This window comes from Cupressus sempervirens, chromosome 6, assembly GCF_028749045.1.
Source record: "Cupressus sempervirens isolate cs-2001-9-10 chromosome 6, ASM2874904v1, whole genome shotgun sequence".
Taxonomy (NCBI): Eukaryota; Viridiplantae; Streptophyta; class Pinopsida; order Cupressales; family Cupressaceae; genus Cupressus; species Cupressus sempervirens.
In genome coordinates, this window is record NC_143123.1 from 106,520,741 (window position 1) to 106,546,853 (window position 26,113).

Genomic DNA, 26,113 nt, shown 5'->3' on the forward strand with positions numbered 1-26,113 from the left:
GGATTAAAAGTTTTCCTCTAAACTCCAATTTCCAATTATAATATTTTAATAAAATTGTTCCCCACCAACTTCCAATTAAATTTCATATACTTAATATATTTTATAATTTAAAACTATTAATTCAATCTTAATAGTCAAATTATAATATTATAAAATAATTCATCATTATAAAAATGAATCCTTAAATCTTTTATCAAACAATTTAAATTTATAAATAACATATTTACATATTACATATATACATATACATATATTTATAATTAAATATATATATACATACATATATAATATATAAATATTTATTTTTATCGCGATTTATAAAGAAAATCGAATAACATTAATTTCGATTGAATCCAAATATCATATGAAAATTGAAATGAAATACGATTTCATTTATATCATAAAACAATGTTAAAAACTTTATACAAAACATATATATAGGTAATACCTGTGGATCGCAGGGTACACTGCGGTCGCAGCTACACTACAGATCGCAGGTACACTGCGGTGCCGCCAATTTAGTATAGCAATTTCCACCGGCGAGGGTGGGAAAACACGTCCCCCCCGCACAAAGTTTATAATTATATTTGCACTTCATTAAAACGCATTCCCCCATAGCGATGCGTCATTCGCTCGCTGTAAATGATATTCAATTTTTTAATAAAATATATATATATATATATGTATGTATATATACATATGTATATATATATATTAAAGTATATGTGTATATATATATATATGTGTGTGTATATATATAGGCTTTAGACATATATACATATATATGTATTCAGATTTGGAAATATAAATATATATAAATTTCAATTGTCAAAATTTTTCTATAAGTCTCTAAATCAAAAATTTATCCAAATATTAATCTAATGGATTTGGCCATGAATTTAAAACTCTAGTCTCGTTTTTCCTTTTCAGATCTATGCATATAGAATTCTCAGAAAAAATAATTACTCAAATTGAGAATGCATACAATAAAAATATTAAATTCCTAAGAAGACATATGGAAGACACGAAGAAGACAGGGATAGCAAGATGCAGAAATAGCATAAGTAAAATCACAAGAATCTACCCAGATTCTGATGCTAATTCACTCTTCCTCAAAAAACTCGCAGAGCAAGCTCCCTTCTTTAGAATTCTCGAGTCCTCCAATGCTCCAAATGTTCTTCATGCTATCCATGCTATATCTAAGCTTCTAGGAATGTCTGAATATAAAGAGCTCTCAGGTAACCTCTAGAATGCTTCTAGAAACAAGTGGAAGGTGTCACCAACTAAGCATGGGTCTTTTTCAACTTTTTTGATGAGCCATAGGGTTGTAGACACCATGTGCTTAATTGATGCACTAACCCCCATATTGTTGACACATAAGAAATAGAGAAATGCGTTAATTCCCATGCAAGCTTATAACTCCAATTTACTTTTTAAATAATTTCCATTTAAATATTTATAACTCCCAATTTAATTTTATAACTTTTATTTTAATTTTTATAAATCTTATTATTATTATTTGTTTATTAATTTATTAGTATTTTATAATTATTATTTATTTTAATTTGTAATTTTCTTTTATTTAATTCTTTTCTCTCAATTAATTCTCCTTTAATTAATTATAATCAAAATATCAAAGATCATGATATTTAATTTTCTCAAATAATTAATTTATTAATTAAATCTATTTGTTGAGACTTAATTAATAGAAAATTCACCATAGACCTTCAAGATAAAATATGAAAACCCATCATAGGACAATTCATACAAAATCATTCTAAAAGATTAAAAATCATGAAATATGTCATCTGACACATTCAGTGGGTACTCAATTCTGATACTTGTCCTAACTCACTAGGACAAATGGTTTTAGGGTTTGGGATTTGGACTTGAGAATTTATCTCTCCTCTCTTATCATTGAGATAGTATAATAGGGTACGCTCATCCTGGCAATTCAGGAAAGTCGATATCCGGTACCTGCAACCTGCAGAAAAACCATGCTTGTACATACTATATATATATATATATATATATATATATATATATATATATATATATATAATGCTAAGCTAAACAGGCAATGGCAGGAAGTGGTGCATTGTGTAGATCCCAAACTAAGCAGGTGACTATGACTCCCTTCCTTAACCACATCAGAAATGCCATACAATAAGAAAACATGCACACCATACACATTCAAGTATGGGGTAAGTATCCATGATAAAACACATGAGATAATAAACCATCTAACTAATCATCAACAATAACTGAAAACAATATAATGATCATCATACATATATGAAATGTAAAGTCTAAATGATATCATCATATAGCAACTGAATCCATAACATAATGTCTGATAGTATCAAAACAATACCACTAATCCATTAACATAAAGCTAGTCTATCATAGTCTGATAATAATAGAAATAATATGTCCAAAAAAGATGTGAACGAGGGTAGGCACTACATTGAAAATCTTCCTTTATGACTGAATTTCACCATTAATCCTAACCGTTGATTGAAAGCGATCTCAACCGTTGATGAATTCTAGGAAAGTCTCTTTAAGAGACCCTCATCTCTTCATTTTGAAAGGTTGAATGAGAATTTGCATCGAATTGTTGCTGAAATTCAAACTCACATTCGCTCATATTCACATACGCAAAGATCAAGTTTGACAAAAAGTTGACCAGATTTAACCACGGTTGACTTGAGTTGACTAGTTTCGAAAACAATTTTCAAATAATTAAATAAAATTATTTAATTAAATGGAGTACATACTTCTAATTAATTAAACAAAGTTATTTAATTAAATGAGAAGCCATTCCTAATTAATTAAATGAAGTTATTAAATTAAATAAGAAAAGTGTCTCTAATTAATTAAAGATTATTTAATTAAATAGAAAAAGTAATTATGAGAGCATATCTCATTTTATTAAATTAAATATCTTAACAAAATCTCTCTTTAGTTCAAAAAGGGAAATTTCTAGTTCACTATTGATCAAAAATGAGTTAAATCAGTTAACTCCTTTTTCTACTCAAATTGAATCAGTCAACTCTTTATTTTACTCAAATTAAATCTGTTAACTCCCTTTAATTTGGAAATCTTCCTTTATGATTGAACTTCACCTTTAATCCGGACCACTGATTGAAATCGATCTCAACCATTGATGAATTCAAGCAAAGTCTATTTAAGAGACCATAATCTCTTCATTTTGAAAGGTTGAATGAGAATTTGCATCGAATTGTTGCTAGAATTCATACTCACATTTGTTCCTATTGACATACACAGAGATCAAGTTTGACCAAAAGTTGACCAGATTTAACCACGGTTGACTTGAGTTGACTACTTTCAAAAAGAATTTTGAAATAATTAATCAAAATTATTTAATTAAATGGAGTACTTACTTCTAAATTAATTAAACAAAGATATTTAATTAAAAAAGAAGCCATTCCTAATTAATTAAATGAAGTTATTTAATTAAATAAGAAAAGTGTCTCTAATTAATTAAAGATTATTTAATTAAATAGAAAATGTAATTATGAGAGTATATCTTATTTTATTAAATTAAATATCTCAACAAAATCTCTCTTCAGATCAAAACGAGAAAATTCCAGTTCACTATTGATCAAATATCAGTTAAATCAGTTAACTCCTTTTTCTACTCAAATTGATTCAGTTAACTCTTTATTTTACTCAAATTAAATGTGTTAACTCCTTTTAATTTGCAAATCTCCCTTTATGACTGAACTTCACCTTTAATCCTGACCATTGATTGAAATCGATCTCAACCGTTGATGAATTACAGAAAAGTCTATTTAAGAGACCCTCATCTCTTCATTTTGAAAAGTTGAATGAGAATTTGCATCGAATTGTTGCTAGAATTCATACTCACATTTGCTCATATTCACATACGCAAAGATCAAGTTTGACCAAAAGTTGATCAAATTTAACCACCGTTGACTTGAGTTGACTAGTTTCGAAAAGAATTTTGAAATAATTAAACGAAAAAATTAAATTAAATGGAGTAATTACTTCTAATTAATTAAACAAAGTTATTTAATTAAATGAAAAGCCATTCCTAATTAATTAATTAAGTTATTTAATTAAATAAAAAAAGTGTCTCTAATTAATTAAAGATTATTTAATTAAATAGAAAAAGTAATTATGAGAGCATATCTCATTTTATTAAATTAAATATCTCAACAAAATCTGTCTTCAGTTCAAAAAGGGAAATTTTCAATTCACTATTGATCAAAAATGAGTTAAATGAGTTAACTCCTTTTTCTACTCAAATTGAATTAGTTAACTCCTTATTTTACTCAAATTAAATCTGTTAACTCCCTTTAATTTGGAAATCTCCCTTTTTGACTGAACTTCACCTTTAATCCTGACCAGTGATTGAAATCAATCTCAACCGTTGATGAATTTTAGGAAAGTCTATTTAAGAGACCCTCATCTCTTCATTTTGAAAGGTTGAATGAGAATTTGCATTGAATTGTTGCTAGAATTCATACTCACATTTGCTCATATTCACATACGCAAAGATCAAGTTTGACCAAAAATTGACCAGATTTAACCACGGTTGACTTGAGTTGAATAGTTTCGAAAAGAATTATGAAATAATTAAACGAAATTATTTAATTAAATGGAGTACTTACTTCTAATTAAGTAAACAAAGTTATTTAATTAAATGAGAGGCCATTCCTAATTAATTAAATTAAGTTATTTAATTAAATAAGAAAAGTGTCTCTAATTAATTTAAGATTATTTAATTAAATAGAAAAAGTAATTATGAGAGCACATCTCATTTTATTAAATTAAATATCTCAACAAAATCTCTCTTCAGTTCAAAAAAGGAAATTTCCTGTTCACTATTGATAAAAAATGAGTTAAATCAGTTAACTCCTTTTTCTACTCAAATTGAATCAGTTAACTCCTTATTTTACTCAAATTAAATTTGTTAACTCCCTTTAATTTGGAAATCTCCTTTTCTGACTGAAATTCACCTTTAATCCTAACCGTTGATTGAAATCAATCTCAACCGTTGATGAATTCCAAGAAAGTCTATTTAAGAGACCGTCATCTCTTCATTTTGAAATGTTGAATGAGAATTTGCATTGAATTGTTGCTGAAATTCATACTCACATTTGCTCATATTCACATACGCAAATATCAAGTTTGAGCAAAAGTTGACCAGATTTAACCACAGTTGACTTGAGTTGACTAGTTTCTAAAAGAATTTTGAAATAATTAAACGAAATTATTTAGTTAAATGGAGTACTTACTTCTAATTAATTAAACAAAGTTATTTAATTAAATGAGAAGCCATTCCTAATTAATTAAATAAAGTTATTTAATTAAATAAGAAAAGTGTCTCTTATTAATTAAAGATTATTTAATTAAATAGAAAAAGTAATTATGAGAGCATATCTAATTTTATTAAATTAAATATCTCAACAAAGTCTTTTTTCAGTTCAAAAAGGGAAATTTCCAGTTCACTATTGATAAAAAATGAGTTAAATCAGTTAACTGCTTTCTCTACTCAAATTAAATCAATTAACTCCTTATTTTACTCAAATTAAATCTTATGACTCCCTTTAATTTTGAAATTTTCCTTTATGACTTAACTTCACCTTTAATCCTGACCATTGATTGAAATCGTTCTCAACCGTTGATGAATTTTAGGAAAGTCTATTTAATAAATCCTCATCTCTTCATTTTGAAAAGTTGAATGAGAATTTGCATTGAATTTTTGCTGGAATTCATACTCACATTTGCTCATATTCACATACGCAAAGATCAAGTTTGACCAAAAGTTGACCAAATTTAACCACAGTTGACTTGAGTTGACTAGTTTCGAAAAGAATTTTGAAATAATTAAATGAAATTATTTAATTAAATGGAGTACTTACTTATAATTAATTAAACAAAGTTATTTAATTAAATGAGAAGCCATTCCTAATTAATTAAATGAAGTTATTTAATTAAATAAGAAAAGTGTCTCTAAATAATTAAAGATTATTTAATTAAATAGAAAAAGTAATTATCAGAGCATATCTCATTTTATTAAATTAAATATCTCAATAAAATCTCTCTTCTGTTCAAAAAGGAAAATTTCTGTTTCACCATAAATAAAAAATTAGTTAAATCAGTTAACTCCTTTTTCTACTCAAATTGAATCAGTTAACTCCTTATTTTACTCAAATTATGTCTGTTAACTCCCTTTAATTTGAAAATCTTCCTTTATGACTGAACTTAACTTTTGATCCTGACCGTTGATTAAAATCGATCTCAACCGTTGATGAATTTTAGGAAAGTCTATTTAAGAGACCCTCATCTCTTCATTTTGAAAGGTTGAATGAGAATTTGCATCGAATTGTTGCTAGAATTCATACTCACATTTGCTCATATTCACATATGCAAAGATCAAGTTTGACCAAAATGTTGACCAGATTTAACCACGGTTGACTTGTGTTAACTATTTTCAAATTTTTTTCTGAAATAATTAAACGAAATTATTTAATTAAATGGAGTACTTACTTCTAATTAATTAAACAAAGTTATTTAATTAAATGAGAAGCCATTCCTAATTAATTAAATGAAGTTATTTAATTAAATAAGAAAAGTGTCTCTAATTAATTAAAGATTGTTTAATTAAATAGAAAAAGTAATTATGAGAGGATATCTCATTTTATTAAATTAAATATCTCAACAAAATCTCTCTTCAATTCAAAAAGGGAAATTTTCAATTCACTATTGATAAAAAATGAGTTAAATCAGTTAACTCCTTTCTCTACTCAAATTGAATCTGTTAACTCCTTATTTTACTCAAATTAAATCCGTTAACTTCATTTAATTTGAAAATCTCCCTTTATGAGTAAACTTCACCTTTAATCCTGGCCGTTGATTGAAATTGATCTCAACCATTGATGAATTCCAGAAAAGTCTATTTAAGAGACCCTCATCTCTTCATTTTAAAAGGTTGAATGAGAATTTGCATCGTATTGTTGCTGAAATTCATACTGACATTTGCTCATATTCACATATGCAAAGATCAAATTTGACCAAAAGTTGACCAGATTTATTCACGATTGACTTGAGTTGACTAGCTTCAAAAAGAATTTTGAAATAATTAAACAAAATTATTTAATTAAATGAAGTACTTAATTCTAATTAATTAAACAAAGTTATTTAATTAAATGAGAAGCCATTCCTAATTAATTAAATGAAATTATTTAATTAAATAAGAAAAGTGTCTCTAATTAATTAAAGTTTATTTAATTAAATAGAAAAAGTAACTATGAGAGCATATCTCATTTTATTAAATTAAATATCTCAACAAAATCTCTCTTCAGTTCAAAAAGAGAAATTTTCAGTTCACTATTGATCAAAAATGAGTTAAATCAGTTAACTCCTTTTTCTACTCAAATTGAATCAGTTAACTCCTTATTTTACTCTAATTAAATCCGTTAACTCCCTCTAATTTGGAAATCTCTCTTTATGACTGAACTTCACCTTTAATGTAGTGCCTGCCCCTAGTTCACATTTTGTTATCATTGTTGAACTCTTTTAGAGCTAGTTTCATGTTGATAGTCAGTAACATTATTATGAGATTATCAGATATTGTACTATGGATTCAGTTGATATGTGATGAGATTACTTAGACTCTACATTTCATGTATGTATAATGATTATTTTTAGTGCTCGCAATTATTAATGATGATCATTACATTGCTTTCAGTTATTAATGATGATTAATAAGATGATTTATTTTCATATGTGTTTTTTTATGGATACTTACCCCATACTTGCATGTGTATGGTGTGCATGTTTGCTTTGTGTGTTTGCTTTTGTATGGCGTGTCTGATGTGGTTAAGGAAGGGAGTCTTAGTCACCTACTAGTCGAGATCTACACGATGCACCACTTCCTGCCATTGCCTGTTTAATTTAGTATATATTGTTCTTGTACATGCATGATTTTTATGCATGTTACAGGTACCGGGTATTGACTTCCCTGAATTGCTAGGATGAGCGTACCCTATCACATTATCTCAATGATAAGAGAGGGGAGATAAATTCTTAAGTCCAAATCCCAACTCTTTAAGCCATTTGTTCTAATTAAAAAATTAGGACAAGTATCTAAGTTGAGTACCCTCCGAATGCGTCAGATGATATAATTCGTGATATAAACCCCTTAATTTGATTTGTATGTATTTTGGCTATGATGGATTTTTCGTATTTTTACCTTATGAGTCTTTGATGTATTTTCTATTAATTAAGTTTAATTAAAAGATTTAATTAATGATTTAATTAAATGCAAAAATTAATATGATAATTTTAATATTTATTTTATTTAATTAATTAAAAAATTAATTAAATAAAATAATTAAATTTGAAAATAAAATAATTAAATTGGAAGATAAAAGTTATAATATTAAATTTAGAATGTGACAATATTTATTTTAATAATAATATATTTGGAGCTCATTTTTAAATAAATGACTAAATAATATTATTATTAAAGCTAATAAATATTTTAGCAATGAAATTTAAAAGTAGAAAATATATTTTAAATTATTAAAAGATTATAAATGTCATATGATTAAAATATAAATATATTAAGATTGAAAAGTGGAGATATTAAAGTTAGTGCATGAGACTTAATAAATAAATAAATTAAATTGGAAAGAGTAAAGTAAATTGGAGTTATAAGCTTGCATGAGAATTAACATGTGTCAACAACACAAAGGTTAGTGCATCAATTAAGCACAAGGTTTCTACAATTCTATGACTCATCAAAAAAAATTGGAAAAGACCCATGCTTAGTTGGTGACACCTTTCAGCGGTTTCAAGAAGCATTCCAAAGGTTTCTTGGGAGCTCTTGATATTCAGGCATTCATAGAAGCTTAAAAGAAAAGCTTAATGGAAGCTACAAGTTTAATGGAAGCCACGAGTTACAAGCAAAAATAGAAGCTTCAAAGCTTACATGCATGGGAGAAGATTCATATGCTCATATATTTTCTACTTGCTTCTATGCTCCTTCTAGCACTTCTAATCACTTGGAGGATTCGATCGGCCTGGATTCTTGGAAGAATTGCGAATGATAGAGAAGGAAGGGATTTTCTATGGACTTCTAAGGCATGGCAAATTAGTATCAGTGTCCAAGTGCACTCGTGATATTCTCATATTTCCTTTGCACTCTTTCTCTTCCTATTTTCATCATATCTGTTTTATGTGTCTGAATACTCTCTATGATTGAATCTACTATTTGAAATTGAAATCAAGATATTTTATTTGGTTGAGAAGGAAACGATAGAAAAATCTTAGATCCAATTAAAGAGAAATAATTAGATCTTAATCGAGTTTGGGTTCGAATTTATATTGTGAAATTAGATAGACAAGATTTGGAATTAAAATAGAAATTTTATGGTGAAAATTCGAATGATTAGATGTAATCTTTCTATCAATTATATTTTTAGATGCATATGAACAAACTCTTTTATGGTTAAATTTAGAGAACAATTATTTTAAGAGAAAATTTTTAATTCATCACAAATTGTCTTGTCGCTGCCCCTTGGATAGACCTGAATTCAGTCATTCATAACTTTTTATCGTGATCCAATTTATTCGATCGCTCCGGTCAGAATCGACGCAAATTGGCCCTCTCCAAAATATTTAAATTTTAGTCTGATCCAACGGTTTATTAGAGAGATATGATCATCGTACTGAGACTGTTTTATTCAAGAACGAATGTCTCTTCATTTCCCATAACCAAGAGTTCTTTATGCTTAAACTTCACAAAAATAATATATATCAAAGCATGAAATGAATTAAAGATATTATTGTAATCTTTCCTTATTAGAATCTTATTAATATGCATTAGTTTTATATGGTCTATTATCTAATCTAATTAAATCAAATTTAATTAAGATTAGTTAATAGTAGAAGAAGTGTAATTAATTATTAGTCAATCTAAGTAAATGAATTTTTAAATGAGAGAAAATTAAAAGAAAAGATATTTTAATATAGTTTATATAGTGGACTTTTTATAATGTATATTAAATACTATTTAATATATATAAAACAATTTTAGAGTTGTTTAATGAAGATGATAATGTTAAGAATTTGGAGATTATTCATGTTAAAATCTATAATGCATCTTATTGATTTGTGATAAGGATCTTTTTCAAACAACTTTTATATAGACAAAACATTATTAGAACAATTAGAAAATAGAGTCTAATGATTGATTTTAATATTGATTAAATAATTGTAAGATGATAATTTATATTATGTTGATTTAAATTTAGAAACTCTAAATGATATTGGATTAAGATTGAATTATTATGTTATTGGTTAATACGTTTGAATACCTTAATGGTATTAAGAGTTAGCTAATGAAGTTCTATGTAAAGTTCTCTATATTGATTATTTATAGTTGTGATAAGTTTATTATTTATTAATGTTTGTTGGGTCTAACAAACTATTAATAAATAATAGTATAAATAGTTTAAATAGTTATCAACTAATACGAACAGTGTTACTCTAAAGGAGATTAGTTAATGATCGAAGTACTGTAAAAGATATTAATCAAATTGAATTGGTTAATAATTTGGAGGATTATCAGTTAACTGAATCAACGTACATAGGGAAAACTTATTTGAAATAATAATACTTGGTATTGAAGATTTATTATAACTTGTTATTATTAAAATATAAATGAGAACATTGTTGCAGAGTGATGTATGTGATCATTAAAGATTTAATAATAAGATTCCCAATATAGCTTGTCATTAAATATTAACAAGTTATTATTATTGAATTATTAATATGATCACTTGAGTATTGAATTATAGTTGACTTTTAACTTACAAAATTTTAGTTAGTTATTAGTCAACTGATGTTAATTAGAACGTTGCTATGGTTATACAATTATTAATTAAATCAATTAATGAGAGTTAATTAGATTTAATTAATAATTAAGTTATGTAATAGAGATTTATTTGATATAATTCTTTTAACGAGATTGTAGATTATCTATATTAAAATTGATAGGTCTTATTCTTATGACTTGAATTATGACTTTAGATATTGTATGGTTATCAACGATGGTGATGATTAAATTCAAAGACTCAAACTTTAGTAATACTTAATTAAGTTTCTAATTGAAAACTAATAAGATGTTAATAGGTCATGGATGGTGTACCTATGTTAATGGATTGAGATAAATAAAGTTATAATCTCTTATTCGAAGAATGATAATTGGTCCTCTTATAATATAACGAATAAGGATCCTAAAAAAGTTGAAAGGTTAATCAATTAGAATATGGATCATAGATAAATTAAGAAAATTTAATGATGATCAGTTTAATGAGTAAATAGTTATCCTTAAGTTATTCTTAGAATGTAATTTTTAATAATGGAAGGATAATGCTATCGAGAAACAAATGGATTGACTTGTAGGTCAAATGATGAAACTTAAGACACTTGAAAATATACTTGCAAACAGAAAACTGGAAACTTCTACACTTGATTCAACTATGTAAGATAGCAAAACCAAAACATGTGTTTGCATCATGTATTCTATATGCTTCTTGTTTTGAGTTTTGGGTTGAATAGTGTTGACTAGTCCTAGGTTGTGACCAGAGGCTTGGGGGTTATGAGATGTGTTGACATGTTGATCTTATTTGGTCTCGATCTTTATAAGCCCAACCGTGGTTATGTGATCATGTGCTCTATGAAATGTTTGTATTTGTTCATCAATCTTCATGTGTAAAGCTGAGAGGTATATGTATGAGACACTTGAGCTAACCATTTTTGAGTCATTGATCAGTTATCCTTGGATTGCTTTGTAGTCTCCATGATGGGACTAAAGTGTTGATTTATTTTTTGATGATGTCATGTTGTGACATATTTGACTCAACCATTTTGGAGTCTTCAATCAGTATGATTTTGAGATATTCTTGGTTGCTTGTTGAGAACCAATGGATATTGTGATTTATTTTGAGATATATTTTGGTTATTAAGAACCAATGGATACTTATGATTGTAGTGCCTGCCCCTAGTTCGCATTTCCGTTATTTTTGTCGAACTCTTTTAGGCTAATTTTATGTTTAATGATTAGTAGCTTTGTTTGGTGATTATCAAATATTATCTTAGATTCAAATAATTTTTATTCTATATTTCATATATGCATGATGATTATACACTATTTTCAGATATTGATGCTTTATTATCACATGTGTTTTATTACGGATACTTACCCCATACTTGCATGTGTATGGTGTGCGTGTTTATTTTTTTTATATATGGCATTTCTGATGTGGTTAAGGAAGGGAGTCGTAGTCACCTGCTAGTCGGGATCTACACGATGCACCACTTCCTGCCATTGCCTGTTTAGCTTAGAATATTGTGTCTGTACATGCATGAATTTTATGCAAGTTGTAGGTACCGGGTATCAATTTTTCTGAATTGCTAGGATGAGCGTACTCTATCGCATTATCTCAATGATAAGAGAGGGGAGATGAATTCTTAAGTCCAAATCCCCATACCTTTAAGCCATTTGTCTTATTTGAAAATTAGGACAAGTATTTGAGTCAGTACCCTTCGAATGTGTCGAATGACGTTAATTCGTGATTATAACCATTTTGTTTGATTTAGTATGTGTTTTGCAATGATGGGTTTTCGTATGTTGCTTTATGAGTCTTTGGAGTAATTTTTATTAATTAAGTCTAATTAAAAGATTAATTAATGATTTAATTTAATGAAAAAATTATTATGACATTTTAATATTTAATTAATTGAGAAATTAATTAAATAAAAAGAATTAAATTTGGAGATAAAAGTTAAAAGTTTAAATTTAGAACGTGATAATATTTATTTAATTTAATAATAAAATATTTAGAGTTCATTTTTAAATAAATGCTAAATATTATTATTAATTGAATTAATAAATATTTTATCAATTAAGTTTCTAAAATAAAATTAAGTGAAAAGATATTAAATTATTAAAGAATTTTAGATCGCATGATGTATGCATGAGGTTAAAATATGAGAAATTAATTAAAAGATAAAATAAGTGAAAATAATAATGTTATTTTAATTTCATAAAGTGTGCATGGGATTAAAAGCAATAAAGATTGAAAATAGAAGTTGAGTGAATATTAAATAAAGTAATTTTATAATTCATAAATGTGCATGGAAAATATTAATGCAAGATAAAAGCAAAGGTTAATAAAAATTAATTTTGAGTTGTGACTTGTGATATGAGGAGAATAAGTCCTGATTAGACATTATTATGACATTTTAATATTTAATTAATTGAGAAATTAATTAAATAAAAAGAATTAAATTTGGAGATAAAAGTTAAAAGTTTAAATTTAGAATGTGATAATATTTATTTAATTTAATAATAAAATATTTAGAGTTCATTTTTAAATAAATGCTAAATATTATTATTAATTGAATTAATAAATATTTTATCAATTAAGTTTCTAAAATAAAATTAAGAAGTGAAAAGATATTAAATTATTAAAAGATTTTAGATCACATGATGTATGCATGAGCTTAAAATATGAGAAATTAATTAAAAGATAAAATAAGTGAAAATAATAATGTTATTTTAATTTCATAAAGTGCGCATGGGATTAAAAGCAATAAAGATTGAAAATAGAAGTTGAGTGAATATTAAATAAAGTAATTTTATAATTCATAAATGTGCATGGAAAATATTAATGTAAGATAAAAGCAAAGGTTAATAAAAGTTAATTTTGAGTTGTGACTTGTGAAATTAGATAGACAAGATTTGGAATTAAAATAGAAATTTTATGATGAAAATTCAAATGATTAGATGTAATCTTTCTATCAATTATATTTTTAGATGCATATGAACAAACCCTTTTATGGTTAAATTTAGAGAACAATTATTTTAAGAGAAAATTCTTAATTCATCACAAATTGTCTTGTCGCCGCCTCTTGGATAGACCTGAATTCAGTCATTCATAATTTTTTATCGTGATCGAATTTATTCGATCGCTCCAGTCAGAATCAGCGCAACTTGGCCCTCTCCAACATATTTAAATAAAGTAATTTTATAATTCATAAATGTGCATGAAAAATATTAATGCAAGATAAAAGAAAAGGTTAATAAAAGTTAATTTTGAGTTGTGATATGCTCTATGATGTGATGTATTTCTGGTTGTTATTGCTTTCCAGTTTCCTTGTGTGAAGCTGAGGTGTATGTATTTGAGATACCTAACTTAACCATTTTTGAGTCTCGATCAGTTATATTTGGGTTACTTCCAATCACTTTGAGAGGACTGAGGTGTATGATTTGTTCTTGATGATGTCATTGTGTGACATGTTTTGACTTGACCATTTTGGAGTCTTCGATCAGTATTGTGATTTATGTTGGGATACTTTCTGGTTGCTCATTAGAGAACCATTGGATATTGTGATTTATCATTGATGCCTTCAGTTGCTAATAGAGAACTGTTGTGATCATATGATTATTATTTGATGCTTGTCAGTTGCTCATGAGAACTGATGTGGTTATTGTGGATTATACTTGTGATGCTTTCTAGTCGCTTGTATAGGGTTGAGGTGATTTCGAGATTTGTGATTTCATGAGCCTAGGATAGGTAATCTATGTGTAGTGTCGGGAAGTGGCTTACAATGGGGGCCGGGGCCCTAAGTGGCTACCAGGGTAACTCATTGTAAGTTATTTTAATAAATAAAAATATTTACACTAAATGGGGATTAAAATGAACCTAATAAGATAATTGTATGTTCTCTCCCATGCCTTGAGTGCTAGTATAGGCTAGGATGGGGTAGAGAGAACACTTGGTTACGATCTTGCATTCCGTAATATGCCTCATCAATATGAGAGGATACTAGTGACCACAGGGATCACTAGGGACCCGAGATTCCTAAGGGATTGCTCGGGTAACTTCTACGTGACTTTTGCGATGACACTTTTCCGCTTACATGGTAGATTTCTTACTTGTGTCTTTGTGGTGCCTCTGGGTCTAGATGTCGATCTATGTGTTGGAACCTTTGAGTTAGTATACTTTTAGGATTTTTTGGACTTAGAGAGTACTTGTGATTATTTGATTTGATATCCTGTTTGGGACTTGAGACTATCTCCTCAGCGCGGTGGGAGTGGACCATTTAGGTTCCACGTGGTCGGGTGGTAGTGCTTTTTCACTCTTACCATTTTAGATCCATCTGCTCATTGCTACCATGGTTGGAGCTTCTTGGTATGCTTGTTTATCATATTTAGATGATGTTGTATACTTATGCTTTATTCTAGTATGTTAGATTTCTTTATGCATATGTTGTAGCATGTTTTAGGTGTGATATCCCTATTACTATAGTACTGACAATCTTATTGGTGACTTGGGATGTTATGCATGGGGGATGGCTAGGGCCCACGATGGTCTAATGATGCTATTGATGGTTGGGAGGAACCACACACTTAGATTAGTTGTGTTTTATGATTGATGGATAGTTGTATTTCATGATTGGATGTTTATATCTTTTATGATGGGTGGATGTATCATGTATGGTATATGGTTTCATTTATTTTACTGTACTTAGTATCATGGATTCTTGGAGGATGATGTATATTTATTTCTACTTATGTATATTCTTTTAAGCCTTTCATACCCTGTGATATGTACAGTGGATGATTGAGCATTTTTAATTAATTTGCCAAGAGGCATTCAGAAAAAATGTATATTAAATGGACATTGAACTTTTTTATTATTCTTTCATGTGGATGTGGTAGTTGTTAGACTTAGAATTAATTAAATTTAAATGTGACTCAACGTCTTGGGATCTTTAAGGAATGTAACCTGTTATGTATGTTTACAGTTGATAGTATGTTATTGCTTTCGCTACTATGTGTTTGATGTGTATGATCTATCTTTCTAGTTTTAAAAAAAAAATGTTTAGCAAACCTAGTAAAACTTTAGGTTAATTCTTTTGGATCCCTTGGCGGGGCATTACAATGATTATCAGTGATGCCTTCAGTTGCCAATAGAGAACTGTTGTGGTCATGATTTTCTATGGATGCTTTTTGGATGCTCATGGAGATTTAATGATTCTTATCTTGGAGATTTGATGATTTTTATTATGGACATTTGATGCTTTTATGCATATTTGATGATTTTATTATGGATTATCTTTTGTGATTTTGAAATTTATGATTCCATGAGCTTAGGGTAGGTAATCTACTTGTAGTGTCGGGAAGTGGCTTGCAATGGGGGTCGGGGCCCTAAGTGGCTGCCAGGGTAACTCATTGTAAGTTTGGTTAATAAGTGATAACATTTACACACTAAATGGGGATTAAATGAACCTAAAAAGATAATTGTTTTGATGTTCTCTCCCGTGCCTTGAGTGCTTGTACAGGCTAGAATGGGAGTAGTGAGAATGCATGGTTGCGACCATGCATTTCGTAGTATGCCTCATCAGTATGAGAGGATACTACTGGCCGCATGAGATCAGTATGGACCCGTGGAGTTTAGCTAACTGCCAGGGTAACTTGTACGTGATAAATGTGATGAAACTTTCTCGCTTGTGGAGTAGGTTTCCTACATGTCATTGTGTGCCTCTGGGAATTAGATGTCGATTTTGTGTGTGATTGGAACCTTTGAGTTAGTATACTTTTAGGATTCCTGGACTTATAGAGTACTTTTGTTATGTGGTTTTGATAGCCTGTTTGGGACTTGATATTATCTCCTCGACATGGTGGGAGTGGACCACTTAGGTTCCATGCGGTCGGGTGGTAGTGTATTTTTCACTCTTATCATTCGAGATCTGTCGGAGACACCGTGGCTGGAGCATTTTTGGTTGGTATTTATCTTCATTATGTTCTTGGAGCATTATGATAGATGATATACCTTATGATGAATGTATTCATTGGTATGTTTCTTATATTGATGATTTGCATATGTTAGTTGATGATTTATTATGCTTTACTTTGCATGTTAGTAGGATGTTTGTAGGAGTGACATTCCTACTATGTTAAGAGCCGATGATCTCTTTGGTGCTTTGGAATGTGACGCACGGAGGGATGGCTAGGATCCATGATGGTCTAATGATGCTATTAACAGTTGGGAGGAACCGTGCACTTAGTTTGTTTTTTTTGATCTTTATGATAGATGTATGTGTCTTCTATGATGATGTATCATGTGATTATCTCTACTTTGATGTATCATGGATTGGAATAGGATGATGTACCTTATTTCACATATGTATATTCTTTTAAGCCTTCATACCCTGTGACATGTACAGTGGATGATTGAGCATTTGGAAATGTAATGTATGAACATTGGACTTATCATTATTATTCATGTGGATGTTGTACTAGATGGATTTATGTATGTTAGTTAGTTTAGATGTAACTCAACGTTAAGGGATTCTTAAAGAATGAAATCGGTTATGTATGTTATGTTTACTTTTAGATGGACAATGCTATTGCTTCCATTATTATGTACAAGTTATATGTGGTATTTACTTTCATGTTAAAAAAAATAAAAATTGTTTGGCAAACTTAGTGAAATTCTTTGGATCCCTTGGCGGAGCATTACATTTAATCCTGATCGTTGATTAAAATCGATCTCAACCATTGATGAATTTCAAGAAAGTCTATTTAAGAGACCCTCATCTCTTCATTTTCAAAGGTTGAATGAGAATTTGCATCGAATTGTTGTTGGAATTCATACTCACATTTGCTCATATTCACATACGCAAAGATCAAGTTTGACCAAAAGTTGACCAGATTTAACCATGGTTGACTAGTTTCGAAAAGAATTTTGAAATAATTAAATGAAATTATTTAATTAAATGGAGTACTTACTTCTAATTAATTAAACAAAGTTATTTAATTAAATGAGAAGCCATTCCTAATTAATTAAATGATGTTATTTAATTAAATAAGACAAGTGTCTCTAAATAATTAAAGATTATTTAATTAAATAGAAAAAGTAATTATGAGAGCATATCTCATTTTATTAAATTAAATATCTCAACAAAATCTTTCTTCAGTTCAAAAAGGGAAATTTCTAGTTCACTATTGATAAAAAATGAGTTAAATCAGTTAACTCCTTTTTCTAGTCAAATTGAATCAGTTAACTCCTTATTTTACTCAAATTAAATTTGTTAACTCCCTTTAATTTGAAAATCTCCCTTTATGACTGAACTTCACCTTTAATCCTGACCGTTGATTGAAATCGATCTCAACCGTTGATGAATTGTAGGAAAGTCTATTTAAGAGACCCTCATCTCTTCATTTTGAAAGGTTGAATGAGAATTTGCATCGAATTGTTGCTGGAATTCATACTCACATTTGCTCATATTCACATATGTAACGATCAAGTTTGACCAAAAGTTGACCAGATTTAACCACAGTTGACTTGAGTTGACAAGTTTCAAATTTTTTTTTTGAAATAATTAAACATAATTATTTAATTAAATGGAGTACTTACTTCTAATTAATTAAACAAAGTTATTTAATTAAATGAGAAGCCATTCCTAATTAATTAAATGAAGTTATTTAATTAAATAAGAAAAGTGTCTCTAAAAATTAAAGATTATTTAATTAAATAGAAAAAGTAATTATTAGAGCATATCTCATTTTATTAAATTAAATATCTCAAAAAAATCTCTCTTCAGTTCAAAAAGGGAAATTTCCAGTTCACTATTGATAAAAAATAAGTTAAATCAGTTAACTCCATTTTCTACTGAAATTGAATTAGTTAACTCCTTATTTTACTCAAATTAAATCAGTTAACTCCTTTTTGTACTCAAATCAAATCAATTAACTCCTTATTTTACTCAAATTAAATCCGTTAACTCTCTTTAATTTGAAAATCTCCCTTTACGACTGAACTTTGTTAGAATCTGAAAAGATTAATAACTCAGAAAACTAGTGCAAAGAGTAAATATCTAAACTATGAATGCAAATGATACAAAATCAAAATAGCATCATAGAGTTAGTCTCCAAGAGAGTAATGCAAATGCTGGAAGAAAAATAGCATTAAGAGGATGCAAAAATAAGAGATGCAAATACAAGCTAGGTAGCATGCTTATATAGGCTAGGAAGAGGGAGGAGGTGGTAACACCAACCAATGAGGAGCAACCATCTATCGGACTAAAGATAGCAAAGTATCTTCCCAAGATAGCTAATGGATGCTCACATGTAGGAAGGTGACACCTCACAACCATTCACCTAATAAGACATGCTTTATTAATCTAAGCAAGATTATTAAAAGATGTAGGAAAAACTTAGCAAAATCAGAAAAATAAAAAACTACACTAACACCCCCCCATAAGCGAAGCTTAGGTGGATGTAGAAATGAGTCTCGACAAGTCAAGCCTGATGAGGTACCCATGTACATAAGATTTCTCAAAAGAGAGAGAAAAGAGACCCCTCAACAAAAAGTTAGGACTCCAAGTGAGAGGAAGAGGCCCCCCCCAAAAGATGAAGCATCCCGCACCCCTAGCAAAGCTCGCAAATGAAGGAACTTGCTCTCAGTGAAGGGTTTGGTGAAGATATCAGCAACTTGCTCGAAAGTTGGACAATAGCGAAGGTCAATGACATGAGATCTAAATGACACTCTGGTTGTCACAAAATATGACTAATGGCCATCTGATCTAGATACCAAACTCAGTGAGAAGATGTTGAATCCAAATGGCCTCAATGGCGGCATTTACAGCCCCTCGATACTCAGCCTCAGTAGAAGACAGAGCAATACCAGACTGCTTTTTGCTTGACCAACAAACTGGACCTAACCCAAGTGAGAAGCTATACCCTGAAGTAGACTTGTGATCCTCAGAATTACCTGCCCAATCTGAATCTGTGTAGCCCACCAAATCAAGCTCAATACCTGCTACGTAGTGAATCCCACAACTATGAGAACCCTGAATGTAGTGAAGGATCCGCTTGGCTACTTTCCAGTGTAACTCATGGGGCTCCTGCATGAATCGAGAGACCATGCCTATAGCATAGGAGATGTCAGGTCTCGTATGAGTCAGATAAATGAGACTCCCAACAAGTTAGCGGTACAAAGTGCCATCAACAAGTGGAGAAGAACATTGAGCCTCAAGTTTGACTCCAAAAAGGAAGGGAGTCAGAGCAGGCTTACAGTTAGCCATATGAAACCTCGAGAGTAAATCTAGAGCATACTTGGATTGTGTGATGGTGATCCCAGAAGGAGACTGAAGGATCTCAATCCCAAGAAAGTAATGCAACAAGCCCAAGTCAGTCATCAAAAAACTATCTTGAAGGGCCACTTTGACAGCCTTAATGGTGGGTGAAGAACTTCCTGTGATCAACAAGTCATCAACATACAAAACCAAAAATAGAAGTGAATCACCCTATTTCAAAATGTACACATTAGGATCAGAATGGCACTGAGTGAACCCAACTGATAGAAGGAAGGAGTCCATCTTGGCATACCAAGCTCGAGGATCCTGTTTGAGGCCATAGAGAGACTTTCGAAGATGACACACAAGTGAAGAATCCTAAAGGAAGCCCTGTGGCTACTCCATGTAGATCTCCTCATGAAGGTCACCATGAAGAAAAGCACTCTTCACATCCATCTGATGTACTTCCCAACGATTAGCTGCAGCAATGGCAAGAACAATTCGAATGGAATTCATTCGGGCAACTGGTGTAAAAGTCTCAGAGTAGTCAATCCTAGAAACTTGGGAGAATCCTTTGGCGACCAAGCGAGCCTTGTGTTTGTCAACTGACCCATCTGCTACAAATTTTGTTCGATAGATCCACTTACATCGAACAAGTTTTCTTTGTTTAGGAAGAGGGACAAGATCCCAAGTGTGGTTCCTCATCAAAGAACTATACTCTTCCTGCATAGCTATATCCCACTCAAAAATACCAAAAGCCTCATGAAAGGACTATGGATCTGAGGCAGTAGCAATGAAGACATGTGGAGCATCCTGGAATTGTGAACAATTTCGTTTGGTGTCTTATGGATCCCCAACCCAATTACCTGCAGACTGCAAGGTCTGTCTAGCCCAAAGTGGGCAAGAAGATGGAGAATCTGGTGGGGAATCATTAAGCTCTGAATGATGACTAGGAGAGGAAGGAGGTGAGTTCTTTGAATCACTTTCTGCATCAAAAGTAGAGGTAGAAGACTGTTCAGGTGAATCTGACTCATCGGAAGATCTGTCATGTATTCCAAGTGACTCTAATGTCAAGGTAGAAGGAGTTGGAGAAGTGATAGAAAGTGAGCTTGAAGATCCCTCCTCAAACTGAACACTCCCCTCAATGAATAACTCATGTGTAGTAGGGTGGAGCAACCGATAGCCCTTCACACCATCAAGATAACCTACAAATATGCAAGGTCTACTTTGTGGATCCAAGGCCTTACGTTTTTCTGTAGGAATGTGGGCCCATGCAGGGGAGCTAAAAACTTGAAAGTGCTTAACTGATGGTTTCCGACCGCTCCAAGCTTCAAAAGGAGTAACTCCCTTCAAGGCTCGATGAGGAATATGGTTCTGGATATAAAAAGCACAGTTAATGGCTTCTACCCAATATTGTGGTGCAAGAGATCTAGAGTGAATCATACAGTTTGCCGTTGCCTTCAAGGATCTATTCTTCCATTCTGCAACACCATTTTTCTGAGGATTGTATGGAACTGAATGCTGTAAATCAATCCCCTCTGAAGTGCAAAATCTTTCAAATCGATGGTTGACATACTCACCACCATTGTCTGTGCGCAAAACCTTGATGGCTTTCCCAGATTGCTTTTCTACAAAATTTTTGAAGTCTTGAAAATGATCAAATACCTCTGACTTCTATTTGAGAAAGTACACCCATGTATATCGAGAAAGGTCATCAATGAATGTGAGGACATATCGAGCCCTGCTGAAAGAAGGATGTTGAAATGGACCAGCCAAATCACTGTGAACTAACTCTAGTATCTGTGAAGCTCTCCATGCCCTACTTTTGTCAAACTTTTCCTTAGGATGCTTATCAAGAATGCAACCTTGGAAAACACCTCCTGAGAATTGAACCGAAGGCAACCCTGTGACCATGCTCTGCTGGTTGAGCTGATGCAAATAGCGAAAGTTAAGATGGCCAAACCGCTCATGCCATAATTTACTCACATCATTAGAGTGAGTGAGAAAAACAGATGAAGGAGGATCAGGAACAAAGTGAGAAAATAGATAGAGCCGTGACTGATGATCTACTCTCCCAACTGCAACTACAAAATCACTATGCAACTCACGTATCTCCACTGAATTAGGAGTGAACTCAACCCGCTTGCCTAAACCTGTGTGAGTGATTTGGTATATTGATAGGAGATTAGTTGATAATGAGGGTACACAAAGAAGATCATGGAATGTGCCATCCCCCACATCAACAGACCCTCTCCCACACACCTCAATAGGAGTGTCATCACCCATCAAAATAGAAGGCATAGTATATGGCTCCAAGGATGCAAGTTCTTCCTTAGATAAAGCCATGTGGTGCGAAGCACCCGAATCAAGAACCCAAGTGGATGGTGAGGAAGCAACTGCAACAAGAGCTTTTCCCTTTCCTTTCCCTTTGTTGTTTTATTTTTCCTTGTTAGACTCTTCATTAGAACTTTGTTTGATAGACTCAAGAACACTAATATTATTCTTCTCAAGAATGTATGTCAAGTGATCAATTTGTTTCTTCAAACATTTATGTTCATCATGATCGGGTCTTTTACAATAGGCACATTTAACCTTTTCTTTCTTAGGCTTATCGCCCTTAGAGGATGAGGTATCAATAGTTGCTTTTGAAGCAATTGGTATCTGATCCTTCTTTTCCTTACTATTATTTTGTTTCTCATCCTTACTATTGTTGTAACTACTTTGTCATTTTTGTTCTTTTGTGCCTTGGTTGGTTGCTAAGGCATGTGACTTAGAGGACTTAAGAGTGCCCATCTGGATTAGCTTGTCCTATTCTCGAGTGAGATTGACAGCAAAATCATCTAGAGATGGCATGGTGAATTGAGTACCAAGTGCACCCTTAGTAGCATAGAAGGTAGAGACAAACACAGAATATTCTGAACTTAGCTTAGAGAGAATACTGAGAATCAGTTGTTCATCTTTCTTTTTAATTCTACATTGTTTTAACTGCAGCCTTAGTGATTTCAATTTGGTGAAGAAATCTTGGATTGTGTTGAAATTGTCTGGACTCAAACTAATTAATTCATTTTCCAACATATGACCCCTCATTGAATCTTGTGTGCCAAATAATGTTTCTAGCTTTGTCCATACTTCATTTGGTGTATCTAAAGACTCAATGTGAAATAGCAAGTTAGGAGAAACAGACAAACACAATGTTCCATATGCCTCATCACATTTGTTAAACCACTTAGGCTTGTCTTCATCTTTAGCAGGTTCAGTTTCAAGTTCCATAGTTATCCTATTTAATCCAACTTTCCTTAAGCGAATTATCATGCGTGATTTCCACTCAAAGTAATTGTATGGAGTTAGGATGGGCATATTTGTTTGATCCATGATGAAGAAATGCAGAAAAATGCTAAAAAGAAGAGAACCCAGCCACGACAATGCCCCCCCCCCCCCCCCTTTTACTCAATCAAAGAACCCCCTCCAAAGAAATATGATTTGTCATTTTATTTTAGTGCATTTACAACTACCACTAGAAAGAGATACTTAGTGGTCTTGATTAAAATGCATTACAAACCCTCATGAAGAGCATTTGCTAAAAGTGAAACTTGGGCACAATAATCAAGGAAACAAATAGCACCACTGCGATCTACTCAAAAAATCATGCACTTTCAAAAAAAGAATTGCCTCGATACGAGGTCGTATGAAAAAGTTATGATCCTTCGAAGTTTCCAAAACGAGAACTGTGCACAGTCACGGTTGAGAATCTGCAATTTTTGAAAAATTCATGCATGAAAATCAAAAAACAACTCCACTTGTGGATAGAGCACAAAAAAATAGTCAAGTTCATAACAAAAATCATCAAAATTGGAGTCCGTATGAGCAAGAATGAGACATTTGAAAACTGCTTTCAAATCTGCGACTACCAACGGAGAGGGGTATGGCTGTAGCTTTGCATGCTCGATTCTAAAAAAATATATAGCTTGCATGCAAAATCTAAAAGATACCCAGATATTTTTTCGGGGCTGCGAACAAAACCCAGAAAGCATTTTTCTTGCTGATGTACAGAACATGTTTTTGTAGTGTAAATTAGATGCCTTTAATAGTAAAAAATGGCTCCAAAAATCAAAATATGACCCCTACAACCAAAATATGATATGCAAATGCTGGATCAGCTTCTTAAGTCCATCAATGGCATGCCGGAACCTGCAAAACTGATTGAAAACTCCAAATATGCAAGTTGATTGTCAGATTTGAGATTGAAACCCCAGAGAAAAACTATTTTTGTCAAAACTTTTCTGATTCTCAGGATCATCCAAAGATGCAAGAGAAGAGCATACTTTGTTTTTTTAAAAACTACAATAAAGTTTATTTGCCCCCCCCCCCCGAATCTCTCAAATAAAGAAACTAAAATCTACTCTTGCACATAGAAAAGCTCTGATACCATGTTAGAATCTGAAAAGATTAATAACCCAGAAAACTAGTGCAAAGAGTAAATATCTAAACTATGAATGCAAATGAGAATTAGTCTCCAAGAGAGTAATGCAAATGCTGGAAGCAAAATAGCATTAAGAGGATGCAAAAACCAAAGATGCAAATACAAGACAGGTAGCATGCTTATATAGGCAAGGAAGAGGGAGGATGTGGCAACACCAACCAATGAGGAGCAACCATCTATCGGACTAAAGATAGCAAAGTATCTTCCCAAGATAGCTAATGGATGCTCACATGTAGGAAGGTGACACCTCACAACCATTCACCTAATAAGACATACTTTATTAACCTAAGCGAGATTATTAAAAGATGTAGGAAAAACTTAGCAAAATAGGAAAAATAATATACTACACTAACAAACTTCACCTTTAATCCTGACCGTTGATTGAAATCGATCTCAACTATTGATGAATTCTAGGAAAGTCTATTTAAGAGACCCTCATCTCTTCATTTTGAAAGGTTGATTAAGAATTTGCATTGAATTGTTGCTAGAATTCATACTCACATTTGCTCATATTCACATATGCAAAGATCAAGTTTGACCAAAAGTTGACCAGATTTAACCACAGTTGACTTGAGTTGACTAGTTTCGAAAAGAATTTTGAAATAATTAAACGAAATTATTTAATTAAATGGAGTACTTACTTTTAATTAATTAAATAAAGTTATTTAATTATATGAGAAGTCATTCCTAATTAATTAAATGAAGTTATTTAATTAAATAAGAAAAGTGTCTCTAATTAATTAAAGATTATTTAATTAAATAGAAAAAGTAATTATGAGAGCATATCTCATTTTATTAAATTAAATATCTCAACAAAATCTCTCTTCAGTCCAAAAAGGGAAATTTCTAATTCACTATTGATAAAAAATGAGTTAAATCAGTTAACTCCTTTTTCTACTCAAATTGAATACGTTAAGTCCTTATTTTACTTAAATTAAACCCATTAACTCCCTTTAATTTTGAAATCTCCCTTTATGACTGAACTTCACCTATAATATTGACCGCTGATTGAAATTGATCTCAACTATTGATGAATTTCAGGAAAGTCTATTTAAGAGACCCTCATCTCTTCATTTTGAAAGGTTGAATGAGAATTTGCATCGAATTGTTGTTGGAATTCATACTCACATTTGCTCATATTAACATACGCAAAGATCAAGTTTCACCAAAAGTTGACCAAATTTAACCACAATTGACTTGACTTGACTAGTTTCAAAAAGAATTTTCCAATAATTAAACAAAATTATTTAATTAAATGGAGTACTTACTTCTAATTAATTAAACAAAGTTATTTAATTAAATGAGAAGACATTCCTAATTAATTAAATGAAGTTATTTAATTAAATAAGAAAAGTGTCTCTAATTAATTAAAGATTATTTAATTAAATGGAGAAAGTAATTATGAGAGCATATTTCATTTTATTAAATTAAATATCTCAACAAAATCTCTCTTCAGTTTAAAAAGGGAAATTTTCAGTTCACTAT